Source organism: Eschrichtius robustus, chromosome X (genome assembly GCF_028021215.1).
Source record: "Eschrichtius robustus isolate mEscRob2 chromosome X, mEscRob2.pri, whole genome shotgun sequence".
Taxonomy (NCBI): domain Eukaryota; kingdom Metazoa; phylum Chordata; class Mammalia; order Artiodactyla; family Eschrichtiidae; genus Eschrichtius; species Eschrichtius robustus.
In genome coordinates this window covers 125,460,247-125,475,022 of record NC_090845.1, presented here as the reverse complement: position 1 = coordinate 125,475,022, position 14,776 = coordinate 125,460,247, and the positions used below count along the sequence as shown (strand labels likewise).

The following is a 14,776-nucleotide window of genomic DNA, read 5'->3' as shown; positions in this document are numbered from 1 at the left end:
ATATTGTGTTATTTTAATCTGTTGTGATAGTCCCTATCTTTCAATGGGTAAATCTAATCCAATTACATTTCTTTTGATTGCTGTTCTTTTCAAATTTTTTTTCTTGTCACAAACATTACTCACTCAAATGCTTTGCATTTTTGTGTCTCTCTGAGAGATTTTTAGTGATGACCTTACCATTCACAGGGCAGGCTATAGTTTGCCTTTGGGTAGAGCTGACTTCATTTAGCATTAAAATAAAAGAAGGATCTCTAGATATTTAGTCCTAAGTCCCTGTTATGCTTTGATCTGTTGGGTTGAATGGCTCATGGTGAGTTTGAATTTTACTCCAAGTGTAGTGGGCATCCACTTAGAATAGTTAAGAATGTGGAGATTACATATTTTGATTTGAGAGATAAAAGTATCAATCTGGCAGAAGTGTCAATAGACTGTGGAGCTAGAGTGAAAGCAAGGAGACCAGTCACCCGGATAAGAGATGATGGTGGACTGGGCTCTGACAGCAGTGGTGGAGGTGGTGAGAACTGGCCAGTTCTGGATGTATTTTGAAGATAAACCGCTTGTATTTGCTGATGGAGGAAAAAGATGAATCAAGGCAGGTTCCTAGGTCTTAAGTTTGAGCAATGAGATTAACAGTGGTACCATTTGCTGAGATATGGGTCTGGGAGAGGAACTTCCTAAGTTTTGTTTTGGATATGCTGAGTTTGATTGATTGATATATTTAGTCAACGGATATTTATTTAGTAGCTACTGTGTGTCAAGTACTATTTTAAATGCTTGCCAAACAGCATGAATGAAAGCAACTCCCCCCAAAATCCTTGCCCTCATAGATCTTTCATTATAATTGTAGGATATAGTGAATAAGCGGTAAACATAATAAATAAGGACATTGGAAAAAAATCAGGATGGGGGTAGTGCCAGTGAAGGGTCGTTAGTGGTAGAGGAGCATATGTGCATGGTAGGCCTCACTGAAAAAGAGGACTTCAGGAAGACTTGATGGAGATGACAGAATTAGAGAAGAGATCTCTAGGAGGAAGGAACAGTAAGTGCAAAGACCCAGGGCAGGAATGTGAATAGCAATTTTGAGGCAAAAAAGCAGAGTGATTAATTGGGAAATTGAAAAATTTGGGAAATGAGGTCATAGAGTTAACTGGACTGTACCAAGTGTGGCTGTGTAGGAATTTGACTTTGACTCTGAGCCCTGAGTTGGGAAGCGATTGAGGATTCTTTTTCAACCAGAGGGATAACATGATCTGATTTGTGTAATAACAGGGTCCTTCTGCCTGCTGTTTTGAGAACAGGCTACAGGGGGAAAGGAGAGAAACAGGGAGAACAGTTAGGAAGCTTTTGCAGGGAACCAGACAAGAGATTATAGTGGTTCGACAAGGCAGTACGAGGTGCTGAAGGATTAGATATGAACTATGAGAGAGGGAGAGAGGGAGAGGGACATATGGAGAAATCAAGGATAACGCCAAACTTTTGGACCCGAGCCACGAGAAGGATGGCACTTCTGCCTACGGTATGGGGAAGAATGAGGCTGGAGTAAGTTTTGATAGAACCTCAAAAATTATGTTGTGAACACGCTTATTTTGGGATGTCAATTAGACAACTGATGGAGATGTTGAATATGAAGTAAAATGTACTAGTATGGAGTTAAGGAAAGAAGTATGGACTGGTGATATGAATTTGGGAGTTATCAATATGTAGATGGTATTTAAAGCCAAGAGGAGAGTGTAGATAGAAAAGAGACCCACTCTAAGGACTGAGCCCTGGAGCACAGCAGTGTGAAAAGTGCAAGGAAAGCAACTGGCCAAGGAAGCCTTGAATGTGCAACCAGTCCGATAGGAGAAAAACCCAGAGAAAAACTCCCTGGAAGGTAAGTGAAGAAGCTTAATAAGAAAAAGGACGGGGGGAAATTCCCCAGTGGTCCAGTGGTTAGAACTCCACGCTTTCACTGCTGGGGGCCCGGGTTCGATCCAAAAAAAAAAAGAAAGAAAAGGGAGGGAATGTCTCTCATATTCAATGTTGTCTATAGGTCAACTAGGATGACAGTTGAAAATTGACCCTGGGGTTTATAACGTGAAGGTCATTTCTGAGCAGGACAAGATCAACTTTGGTGGAGGTGGAAAGCCTGATCATAGTGGGTTTAAGAGGAGAAATCAGGAGATGAATTAGAGGCAGGATGTGCAGAGAACTGTTTCCCAGTGTTTTACTGCAAATGGAAGCATAAAAATGAGGAGATAGCTGACAGGAGGATTAAGGTCTAAGGAAGTTTGTGTGGTTTGTTCTGTAATGTCAGAGAAATGACAGTATGTTTGTGTGCTGGTGGGGACAGTGGAGTAGAAAGGGGAAAATGCAAGCGTAGTTGGGGGGGAGTTGCTGGAGTGATGTCCTTTAGTAGGTAAGAAGGGATGAGATCTAGGGCACAAGTGGAGGCCTTGGCCTTGTATAGGGGCAAGGATATTTCATCTCTAGCAACAGGGTCTTTTCCACGGAGATGTGACTAAGTGGAGATGTGACTAAACCCGTACGTTAATTATAACATGAAAAAGTTCTCAAATGTTTCATCACATGGTCTGTTCTGAAAGTCCCCATCCCTACAATTGACTATGGAGAGTGTAGATTCTAGAGAATGTAGCTCGAGGCCTAATTAGCTCCTAAGGATGTCCTGCGGGCATTGTGAGGAGCTGGCTGATTGCAGTGGGCTGATTGAAACCTCCACTTTCAGTCCCCGAACTTCAGCCTCTCCTGATGATTCCTTCTGCCCTAATCAAGACTGACAGTGCAGTTATTTTAGAGCGTAAATCACTTCAATTACAGTAAATGTACTTAATGATATATTTAAGAAAATACTTCTAAAAACTAGTGCTTGCATTTTCAAACTAAAGCCAGGAAAGTGTTTTGTGATTTTTATAACAAAACTGTATTCCTTATTCCTAGTGAATGAATGAAATAGCAAGCACATTTTATGTTCATCTGTTTTTATATTTTCTGTCACAGTATTAGCTCATTTAATTATTCACAAATATAACAATACAGCTATTTTAAACCTTGTAAACTAAACATATAAATGGCCTAAGAGTTATGATCTGACATAGCAATCCTTCTTAGTATAATTTATAATTTGACAGTAATGAAATTCATAAATAGTAATAGCGGTGCTAAAACAGGCAGAAAGAAACCTAACTTATAATGACCAGTTACAAGAAGAAAATAGCTTTTGAAGTGTTAAAGTTGATAACAGCTTAATTACAAGCTATTAAATCTGAGAAATAATCTGTCAATCTTTTTAACCTTTAAATTAAATCTTTCTAATACAAACTCTTGCCTGCCTACAGTGGTTTTATGAGAAGAATTCCAATTATTTTATCTTAATAACCCATCTCTACAATAACTGTTCAAATTACAATTGTTTAAACTTTTGGGGGAAACCAGCAATTCCACTCCTAGGTACATAGCTCAGAGAAATGGAATCAGATGTCTACACAGAAACTTGTACATGAATGTTCATTGAGGTGTGATTCATAACAGCCAAAAAGTAGAAACAGCTCCAATTTCCATCAGCTGATAAATGGATAAGCAAGTATGGTATGTCCACAGTGGAACACTATGACTATAAAAAGGAATGAAGGACTTCCCTGGTGGCGCAGTGGTTGGGAGTCCGCCTGCCAATGCAGGGGGACACGGGTTGGGGCCCTGGTCCGGGAGGATCCCACATGCCGTGGAGTAACTAAGCCCGTGCACCACAACTACTGAGCCTGCGCTCTAGAGCCGGCGAGACACAACTACTGAGCCTGCGCGCCTGGAGCCCGTGCTCCTCAGCAGGGGAGGCCACTGTAGTGGGAGGCCCGTGCACCGCAGTGCGGGATGGCCCCCGCTTGCCGCAACTAGAGAGAAGCCCACGTGCAGCAACAAGGACCCAAGGCAGCCAAAAATAAAATAAATTAAAAAAAAAAAAAGGGAATGAAGTACTGATTCATGCTACAATGTGGATGACCCTTGACAACATGATGCTAAATGAAAGAAGCCAGATACAAAAGACCACATGTCATATGATTCTATTTATATGAAATGTCCAAAATAGGCAAATCTATACAGACAGAAAGTAGAGTAGTGGTTGCTGTTGGGAGAGGGAGGAGAGGGGATTGGGAACGGGACAGTGACTGTTAATAGGTATGAAGTTTCTGTTTGGGGTGATTAAAATGTTCTAACGTTGAGTACTGGTGATGGTTGCACAGCTCCGTGAGTATATTAAAAGCCACTGAAGATGTACACTTTAAAGGAGTTAATTTTATGGTATGTGAATTATATCTTAATAAACTTGCTAAAAAATATTAGCTTAAAAAAGACACCATGGGGCTTCCCTGGTGGCACAGTGGTTGAGAATCTGCCTGCCAATGCAGGGGACACGGGTTCGAGCCCTGGTCTGGGAGGAACCCACGTGCCGCGGAGCAGCTGGGCCCGTGAGCCACAATTACTGAGCCTGCGCGTCTGGAGCCTGTGCTCCGCAACAAGAGAGGCCGCGACAGTGAGAGGCCTGCGCACAGCAATGAAGAGTGGCCCCCACTCGCCGCGACTAGAGAAAGCCCTCGCACAGAAACGAAGACCCAACACGGCCAAAAATAAATAAATAAATAAATAAATAAATAAATAAATAAATAAATAAATAAATAAATAAAACAAAACAAACAAACCAAAAACCCGAAAAAAAAAAAAAAAGACACCATGGAAGCTACTTTAGATAGTCACTTAAAACCCCCTTCCAAATAAGTTGAGAAATTTTATTTCTGTTCTACTGTAAAAAAAAAAAAAAAAAAAAAAAAAATACAGCCCCTCTATGTGAAAAAAAATAATGAGGTAAAAGAATAGGCATTTTCCAACATTCTTCTGTTATAGCAAATGACAATTGAAAGGTTGATTAAAGGTCAAAGGGGCACTGTATTTCTAGAAATATGTTTTTAAACTGCTTGAAATCCCAGACAATAAGTGTTGATTGTACAAGCAGGCAAGCACAGATGGATATGAAAAAGTACCACTGCAATGCCAACTTGATATTTGGTAATTTCTGCCTAGAACAGAGTGCTATACTTTCTCTTTTTCTTTTGTTTAGTCTTTTCCCCAACTAGAAACAACTGTGAGAGCCATACAGTAAATTCTGTTGTGGGTGAGCTCGTGAAGGCCATCGTGGAATGGGGAACACTGATGTAGTGGCATACAGGTCCACCAAGCTGCTACATCCAGCTACAACCAGACTAGTGTATCTGACCAGACAGTTCAACCAAGACATGAAAAAATGTCACATCTATATTCCTTCCCAGGAGAACGCGCATTTTTTTTTATAGATTTATTTATTTATTTTTTAAATTTTTGGCTGTGTTGAGTCTTTGTTTCTGCACGTGGGCTTTCTCTAGTTGTGGCGAGCAGGGGCTACTGTTCGTTGTGGTGAGAGAGCTTCTCATTGCATTGGCTTCTCTTGTTGCGGAGCACGGGCTCTAGGCACATGGGCTTCAGTAGTTGTGGCTCGCGGGCTCAGTAGTTGTGGCTCGCGGGCTCTAGAGTGCAGGCTCAGTAGTTGTGACACACAGTCTTAGTTGCTCCACGGCATATGGGATCTTCCCGGACCAGGGCTCGAACCCATGTCCCCTGCATTGGCAGGTGGATTCTTAACCACTGCACCACCAGGGATCTTCAGATCTTCTGAAGAATTCAGTGTATTGAAAAAATAAAGAAGTTGACTGAATACCTAAGCAGAAATGCTAATGGCTCAAAAAACCTAATTTTTTTTAGTTTTTTGAGGAATCTCCTATTGTTTTCCACAGTGGCTGCACCAATTTATGTTCCCACCAACAGCATACAAGGGTTCCGTTTAATCCACATCCTCGCCAACATTTATTTGTGTTCTTTTTGATGACAGCCATTCTGACAAGTGTGAAGTGATATCTCATTGTGGTTTTGATTTGCCTTTCCCTTGTGAGTAGCGATACTGAGTATCTTTTCATGTGCCTGGTGACCATCTGTATGTCTTCTTTGGAAAAATGTCTGTTCAGATCATCTGCCCATTTTTTCATTGGGTTGTTTTTTGGGTTTTTTTTTGATGTTGAGTTGTATGAGCTGTTTATATATTTTGGATATTAACCCCTTATTGGCCATATCATTTGCAAATATTTTCTCCCATTCAGTAGGTTGTTTTTTCATTTTGTTTATGGTTTCCTTTGCTGCATGAAAGCTTTTTTTTTTTTTTTTGCATGAAAGCTTTTAAGTTTAATTAGGTCCCATTTGTTTATTTTTGTTTTTATTTCCTTTGCTTTAGGAGACTGATCCAAGAAAATATTGCTATGATTTATGTCAAAGAGTGTTCTACTTATATTTTTTTCCAGGAGCTTTATGGTTTCTGGTCTTACATTAGGTCTTTAATCCATTTTGAGTTTATTTTTGTATCTGGTTTTAGAGAATGTTCTAATTTCATTCCTTTATATGTAGCTATCCAGTTTTCCCAGCTCCACTTATTGAAGACACTGTCTTTTCTCCATTGTATAGTCTTGCGTCCTTTGTCATAGATTAATTGACTGTAAGTGTGTGGGTTTATTTCTGGGCTTTCTATTCTGTGCCATTGCTCTATGTGTCTGTTTTTATTCCAGTACCATGCTGTTTTGATTACCTTAGCTTTGTAGTATAGTCTGAAGTCAGGGAGCATGATTCCTCCAGCTCTGTTCTTTCTCAAGATTCTTTTGGCTATTCAGGGGCTTTTGTGTTTCCATACGAATTTTTAAATTTTTTGTTCTAGTTCTGTGAAAAATGCCATTGGTATTTTGAAGGAATTGCATTGAATCTGTAGATTGCCTTGGGTAGTATGGTCATTTTAACAATATTGATTCTTCCAATCCAAGAACATGGTATATCTTTCCATCTGTTTGTGTCATCTTCAATTTCTTTCATCGGCATCTTATAGTTTTGAGGGTATAATTATTTTGCCTCCTTAATTAGGTTTACTCCTAGGTATTTCATTCTTTTTGAGGTGTTGGTAAATAGGATTGTTTCCTTAATTCACTTTCTGATAGTTCATTATTAGTGTATAGAAATGCAACAGATTTCTGTATATTAATTTTGTATCCTGCAATTTTATCAGATTTATTAATGAGCTCTAGTAGTTTTCTGGTGGCATCTTTATTTTCTATGTATAGTATCATGTCACTTGCAAATAGTGACAGTTTTACTTCTTCCTTTCTAATTTGGATTCCTTTTATTTCCTTCTACCATATGACCCAGCAATTCCACTCCTGGGTATATATCTGAAAAATACAAAAACACTAATTCGGAAAGATACATGCACCCCAGTGTTCATAGCAGCATTGTTTACAGTTGCCAAGATGTGGAAGCAACCTAAGTGTCCATCAACAGATGAATAGATAAAGAAGATGTGGTATATATATATACAATGGAATACTACTCCACCATAAAAAAGAATGAAATTTTGCCATTTGCAGCAACATGGATGAACTTGGAGGGCATTACACAAAGTAAAATAAGTCAGACAGAGAAAGACAAATACTGTATGTTAACACTTATATGTTAAATCTAAAGAATACAACAAACTGGTGAATATAAGAAAAAAGAAGCAGACTCACAGATATAGAGAACAAACTACTGGTTACCAGTAGGGAGAGGGAAGGGAGGACGGGCAAGATAGGGGTAGGGGATTAAGAAGTACAAACTATTAGGTATAAAATAAACTACAAGGAGGGAATTCCATGGCGGTCCAGTGGTTAGGACTCCGCGCTTTCACTGCTGAGGGCCCGGGTTTAATCCCTGGTCAGGGAACTAAGATCCCACAAGCCATGCAGCGCATCCCCCCCCCAAAAAAATAAACTACAAGGATATATTGTACAATACAGGGACTATAGCCAATACCTTATAATAACTATAAATGGAGCATAATTCTTAAAAATTGTGAATTACTCTACTATATACCTGTAACATATAATATTGTACATCAACTATACTTCAATAAAAAATTAAATAAAAAAATAAAAATAAAAAATAAAATATTGGCTATATATATATTTAAAAGCCTGCTTTTACTAGGATGGTAAATCGTACTTTCTAGTTTACACAGCACATTCACAGGCATTACCTTATTTGAGTCTCTTGACAAACCGTGATTTAGGTAGGATTTGTGCCCGTATATCTATTATGGAGATGAGGAAATAATCTCAGTGGTTGAAACTCACTTCAGGTCCCGTGTCTAGTAGGTGTCTTAGCCAAAAATTGAACCTTTGTAACTGACTTCTGTGCAGGGTTTCTTTTATTATACACTGATGCCACCATCAACCACGTGCTTTGTGAATATAGTCCTCCAGAACCACTTTGGTGAGGAAGTTGCTTCTGATCTTCTAAGAACACATGATTGCAGGTCCTGTTGGAGCCATCATGCCATCAGGTTCCAATGATCCCAATCCCAGCTTTAATCTCATTGCAAAGCATATCATTTCTTCAAATATTTATTGTGTTTCACATTATCACTTCCACTTTTACTATCTCATATCTGCTTAGTACTTCTATCTTATTTCATCCTTCCCCTCCCTATGGGAGACATTAAAGCAGAGTAGTTAAAAGCATTGACTTTGGAGTCAGGTGGGACACAAATTTTATACCCTGGTTTTGTCACCTATTAACTTTTGAACTTGTACAAATTACTTGACCTAAATGGGGCTCAATTTTCTTATACAGGCAGACCTTGTTTTATTGTGCTTCACTTTATTGCACTTTGCAGATACCAATTTTTTTTTTTTTTTTTTTTTACAAGTTGAGGGTTTGTGGCAGCCCTGTGTCCAGAAAGTCTGTTGGCACCGTTTTTCCAATGGCATTTGCTCACTTCATGTCCCTGTCACATTTTGGTAATCCTTGCAGTATTTCAAACTTTTGCATTATTATTATATTTGTTATGGTGATGTGTGATTAGTGATCTGTGATGTTAGTGTTGTCATTGTTTTAGGGCCACAAACTGTGCCCATATAAGACAGGGAAGTTAATCGATAAATGTTGTGTGTGTTCTGAGTGCTCCACCCACTGGCCATTTCCTCGACTCTCTCCCTCCCCTCAGGCCTCCCTATTCCCTGAGACACAACAGTATTGAAATTAGGCCAATAAGTAATCCTACAATGACCTCTAAGTGTGAAAGGAAGAGTCACACATCTCTCACTTTAAATCAAAAGCCAGAAATGATTAAGCTTAGTGAAGAAGGTATGTTGAAATCCAGGACTGGCCACAAGCTAGGCCTCTTGCACCAAACAGTTAACCAAGTTGCAAATGCAAAGGAGAAGTCCTTGAAGGAAAATAAAAGTGCTACTCCAGTGAACATGCAAAAGATAAGAAAGTGAAACAGCCTTATTGCTGATCTGGAGAAAGTTTTAATGGTCTGGATAAAAGGTCAAAGCAGCCACAACATTCCTTTAATCCAAAGCCTAATCTAGAGCAAGGCCCTAACTCTTCAATTCTGTGAAGGTTGAGAGAGGTGAAGAAACTGCAGAAGAAGAATAGTTTGAAGCTAGCAGAGTTTGGTTCATGAGGTTTAAGGAAGGAAGCCATATATATAACATAAAAGTACAAGGTGAAGCAGCAAGTGCTGATATAGAAGCTGCAGCAAGTTATCCAGAAGATCTAGCTAAGATCATTAATGAAGGTGGCTACACTAAACAACAGATTTTCAATATAGATGAAACAGTCTTCTATTGGAAGAAGATGCCATGTAGGACTTTCATAGCTAGAGAGGAGAAGTCAATGCCCAGTTTCAAAGCTTCAAAGGACAGGCTGACTCTCCTGTTAGGGGTCAATGTAGCTGGTGACTTTCAGTTGAAGCCAATGTTCAATTACCATTCTGAAACTCCTAGGGCCCTTAAGAATTATGCTAAATCTACTCTTCCTGTGCCCTATAAATGGAACAACAAAGCCTGGATGACAGTACATCTGTTGACAACATGGTTTACTAAATATTTTTTTTCCATTAGTTCATGTCCTTTATTAACCAATATACAACTACTTGTGTTCTGGTTTGTTGAAACAATAGGTCAGACAACATTTGCCACAGTAACGTCTGTCAAAGTGGCTGGCCATAAAAACTCCAGCACCATATTCATCTGAAGGGCACTCCCGACGAAGGCGACTGATTTTGCCATTCTCATCCACCTTATAGTATTTCAGGACAGCCAGCTTAACCTTCTTTCTCTTATGCTTGTTCTTCTTGGGAGTGGTGTAAGACTTCTTCTTCCTTTTCTTGGCACCACCATGAAGTCTCAACACAAGATGAAGAGCGGACTCCTTTTGAATGTTGTAGTCAGACAAAGTACGTCCATCTTCCAGTTGCTTGCCAGCAAAGATCAGTCTTTGCTGGTCAGGGGAAATTCCTTCCTTGTCCTGGATCTTGGCCTTTACATTTTCTGTTGTATCCAAGGGCTCAACCTTGAGAGTGATGGTCTTCCTGTCAGGGTCTTCACGAAAATCTGCAAACTGGCAGCAGTGCCACTGCAGATGGCGGATCCGAAAGAAAGGGTGCTGCGCCGGCCCACAGGCTACTAAATATTTTAAGCCCACTTACTGCTCTGAAAAAAAGAATCATTTCAAAACATTACTGCTCACTGACAAAGCACCTGGTCACCCAAGAGCTGTGATGGAGATGTACAAGGAGATTCATGTCGTTTTCCTGCCTGCTAACACAACATCCATTCTGCAGCCCATGGATCAAGGAGTCATTTCAACATTCAAGTTTTACTATTTAAGGAATACATTTCCTAAGGCTATAGCTGCCCATAGATAGTGATTCTCTGGTGGATCTGGGCAAAGTAAATTGAAAACCTTCTGGAAAGGAAGGAGTCACATCTGTGATTCATGTGAAGGGGTCAAAATATCAACAATCACAGGAGTGTGGAAGAAGTTGATTCCAACCCTCATGGATGACTCTGTGGGGTTCAAGACCTCAGTGGAGGAAGTTATTGCATTTGTGGTGGAAATAGCAAGAGAAATAGAAGTAGAAGTGGAGCGTGAAGATGTGACTGGATTGCTGCAATCTCATGAGAAAACCTTAATGGATGAGGAGTCGCTTCTTATGGATGAGCAAAGAAAGTGTCTTGAGATGGAATCTACTTCTGTTGAAGATGCTGTGAAGATTGTTGAAATGACAACAAAGATTTAGAATATGACATCAACTTAGTTGATAAAGCAGCAGCAGGGTTTGAGAGGATTGACTCCAATTTTGAAAGAAGTTCCACTGTGGGTCAAATGCTATCAGACAGCATTGCATGCTACAGAGAAATCGTTTGTGAAGGGAAGAGTCAATCAATGCAGCAAACTTCATTGTTGTCTTATTTTAAGAAAGTGCCACGGCCACCCCGACCTTCGGCAACCATCACCCTGATCAGTCAGCAGCCACCAACATCGAGGCAAAAAGATTACAGCTCTCTGAAGGCTTAGATTATGGTTAGCATTTTTTAGCAATAAAGTATTTTTAAATTAAGGTACAAACATCATTTTTTTTAGAGAGAAAGATATTGCACACTTAGTAGACTACAGTACAGTGTAAACATAACTTTTATATGCACTGAGAAACCAAAGAATTCACATGACTTGCTTTAGTGCCATATTCGCTTTATGGCAGTGGTCTAGAACCAAACTTGCAGTATCTCTGAGGCAAGCCTATGTGTAGCATAGAGAGAGGAACCAAATCCCCTTCAAATGTTGTAATATTTGAATGTAAGGTGGCAGTCTAATTCATCATCCGAATAATCAGAGGGCCACAGGTGCACGTGGGATTGCTGTGGACAGCCAGGACCTAGGGCGCCCTTCCTAAACGACAGGTGCGTGGAGTGGGACCAGCACACTGTCTGGGTCATAGCAAGGGCTTCACACATGCTGTTCTCTCGGACTCAGACACTCCTCTTCCCACTCTTCCCTGGCCGGCTTCTCCTCATTCTTCAGGTCACAGTTTAAATGCCACCTCTTCATAGATGCCATCCCTCACTATCCTGTCTAGGACATCCTTTTCTTTTCTTTCATAAAACTTATTGCAGGCATGAATGAAATAATGCCATTTGCAGCAACGTGGATGGACCTGGAGATTATCATACTAAGTGAAGTAAGTCAGACAGAGAAAGATAAATATCATGTGATATTGCTTATATGCAGAATCTTAAAAGAAATGATACAAATGAACTTATTTACAAAACAGACTCAGAGACTTACAGAACAAACTTAAGGTTACGGCTGGGGGGAGGGCAGGGTGCGGGGGGAGGGATAGATTGGGAGTTTGGGATTGACATGTACACACTGCTATATTTAAAATAGATAACCGACAAGGACCTACTGTAAAAAACAAAAAAAAACAAAACTTATTGCAGGCATGTATTTGTGTACTTGTTGGTTGCCTCTTTCTCTTTTCTGCTGGAAGCTCCATTTCGGCAGAGACCACATCTGTTTCATTCCCCAGTGTATTCCCAGAGGCTTGCTTACTTCTTGGTAGGCATTCAAATAGTTTATAGGATGAATAAATGAATGTATGAATATTAATTCCTTTTCCCTGTACTAGAGGTTCTCAGTTAGGATGGTTTTGCCCCCTAGGGAACATTTGGCGGTGTCTGGAGACATTTTTGGATATCACGGTTGGAGTGAGGTTGCCGCTAGCATGTAGAGTAGCTGCTAGCATGTAGAGCCCAGGGATGCTGCTGAACGTTCTACAGTGCACGGGGCAGCCCCCCGAAACGAGGAGTTACCCAACCCCAATGTCAGTAGTGATGAGGTCTAGGAGTCCTGCCCTATGCCCAGTGATGTAAGAAATTTCGTTACCCTGAGTGAGTGCCAAGATAATGGCTGTATTGAAAAAGCTTCTTGTATTTTAATCTTAAGGATGCATATCATTAAAATGGTGAAAGAGATCAACTAGACTCATTCTGTATCTCAAGAGGTAAGCAGTAGATGACACTAGAAGATATCATAATTTACTCTTAAAGTTCTTTGTAGGTGAGTCTTCTTAATTGTTTACAATTTATCATGGTTAATTTCATCCCCTTTCTACACATACTTACTTTTGTACTAAACTAGATGTATGAAAATTATATAGCAGTGTTGGACATACAGTCTGGCCTAATATGTGCAACGTCCTCTAATGTGTGTGGAGTTAAGTCCCTCACAGGCTTTGTCCTCAGTAAGCTTACACTCCTTGACTAATCCCACATGAATATCTCATTCTGGCAGCCTCAGACCATCACTTGGAGTAGTTTATCATTATTCAGGATTTCCTAGGTCCTGAGTAGGTACGTCACTAGAGGAGCGTGATGTTTGGCCTTCAGCCATCTAGAGCTTAAGCCCACAGAATGGAAAACCCACATTCTTACAACGTTGTAGTAAACAGTGAATCTGTGTTTCAGTTCAGTTAAAGCCCAAAGGATCACAGGAAACATTTCAAATGTTAAGGATGCTTTGTGCTATGGGAAATCTAGCAGACCATTTCTGCGACTTGCATGTGTCAGGCGCTACTTGTCTCTCAGGCACTGCGATAAGCAGTGGGGAGAAGAGGATGAGTGAAACACAGTCCTGCACAGGAGGGAGACGTGCTCAGGATGTTCCCTGTCTCAGCAGACTGCGTCGTCGTTCACCCGGTTGCCCAGGCTGCAAAACTTGGGATCATTCTTTTTTGTCTTTTAAAGTATTTTTAAAGTAAATTTATTTATTTTATTTTTGGCTGCGTTGGGTCTTCGTTGCTGTGCGTGGGCTTTCTCTAGTTGTGGTGAGCGGGGGCTGCTCTTCATTGCGGTGCATGGGCTTCTCATTGTGGTGGCTTCTCTTGTTGCAGAGCACGGGTTCTAGGCACACGGGCTTCAGTACTTGTGGCTCATGGGCTCTACAGCTCAGGCTCAGTAGTTGTGGCGCACAGGCTTAGTTGCTCCGCGGCATGTGGGATCTTCCCGGACCAGGGCTCGAACCCGTGTCCCCTGCATTGGCAGGCAGATTCTTAACCACTGCGCCACCAGGGAAGCCCGGGATCATTCTTGACTCCTTGCTCTCACCCCTGTATACAGTCCACCAGCAAACTGTGTTGACTCCATCTCAGACATGTCCTCTTCTTCCACAGCCCCCTCTACCAAACCATGTAAACCATCGTTAGCTCTCTCCTGGACTGTTACAATCGTCTGATAACTGGTCATGTTTCTTCCACCCTCTGAATATTGATTTATGTACTTCAGGAGAGTGTGGCTCTTATAAAATAGAAGTCAGACTTGCCATCCCTCTACTGTCTTCCCATTGCCAGTAGAATAAAATCTAAACTTAGATGGTCAAGCTTATGCCAGTCTCTCTGACCACCTCTCCTCCTACTTCTACCGTCCCCTCTACTAAAGTCCTAATATACCAGTTTCATACCAACTGACCTCATCACCTGATATGAGCTTAGCACACTTGGGAGCAATTCAGTTAGACGTTGGCTCCACCCTCAAAATGTTGAGCATCTGTGGGGGAGATAGATCAGGTTAATATAGCCATGAGATGTACTGGGTCAGTACGTGGTTTCTGATGACATGGGGAAGACTTTCTGGAGGAAAAAATTAAGCTCTATCTTGGAAAATAAAAGAGGCTACAACAAAGCAGTTCTGAGAATAGAAGGGGAAATTAACTTGAATATGAACAGAAGTAAAAGAAAGGGTGACAAATGCAGATTTCATGGCTGCAACCTAGAGATGTACCAAGGCGAGGGTGGCATTTTGCAATACGTGCATGGCTGTTTTCTTTCTAGCAAAAT

At 40.7% G+C, this 14,776-nt stretch overlaps 1 pseudogene; it reads right to left on the bottom strand.

Moving 5' to 3' along the window:
- Positions 1 to 10,029: 10,029 nt before the first annotated feature.
- On the bottom strand, positions 10,030 to 14,186 carry LOC137756452 (ubiquitin-ribosomal protein eS31 fusion protein-like; annotated as a pseudogene).
- Between the last annotated feature and the right edge of the window lie 590 nt (positions 14,187 to 14,776).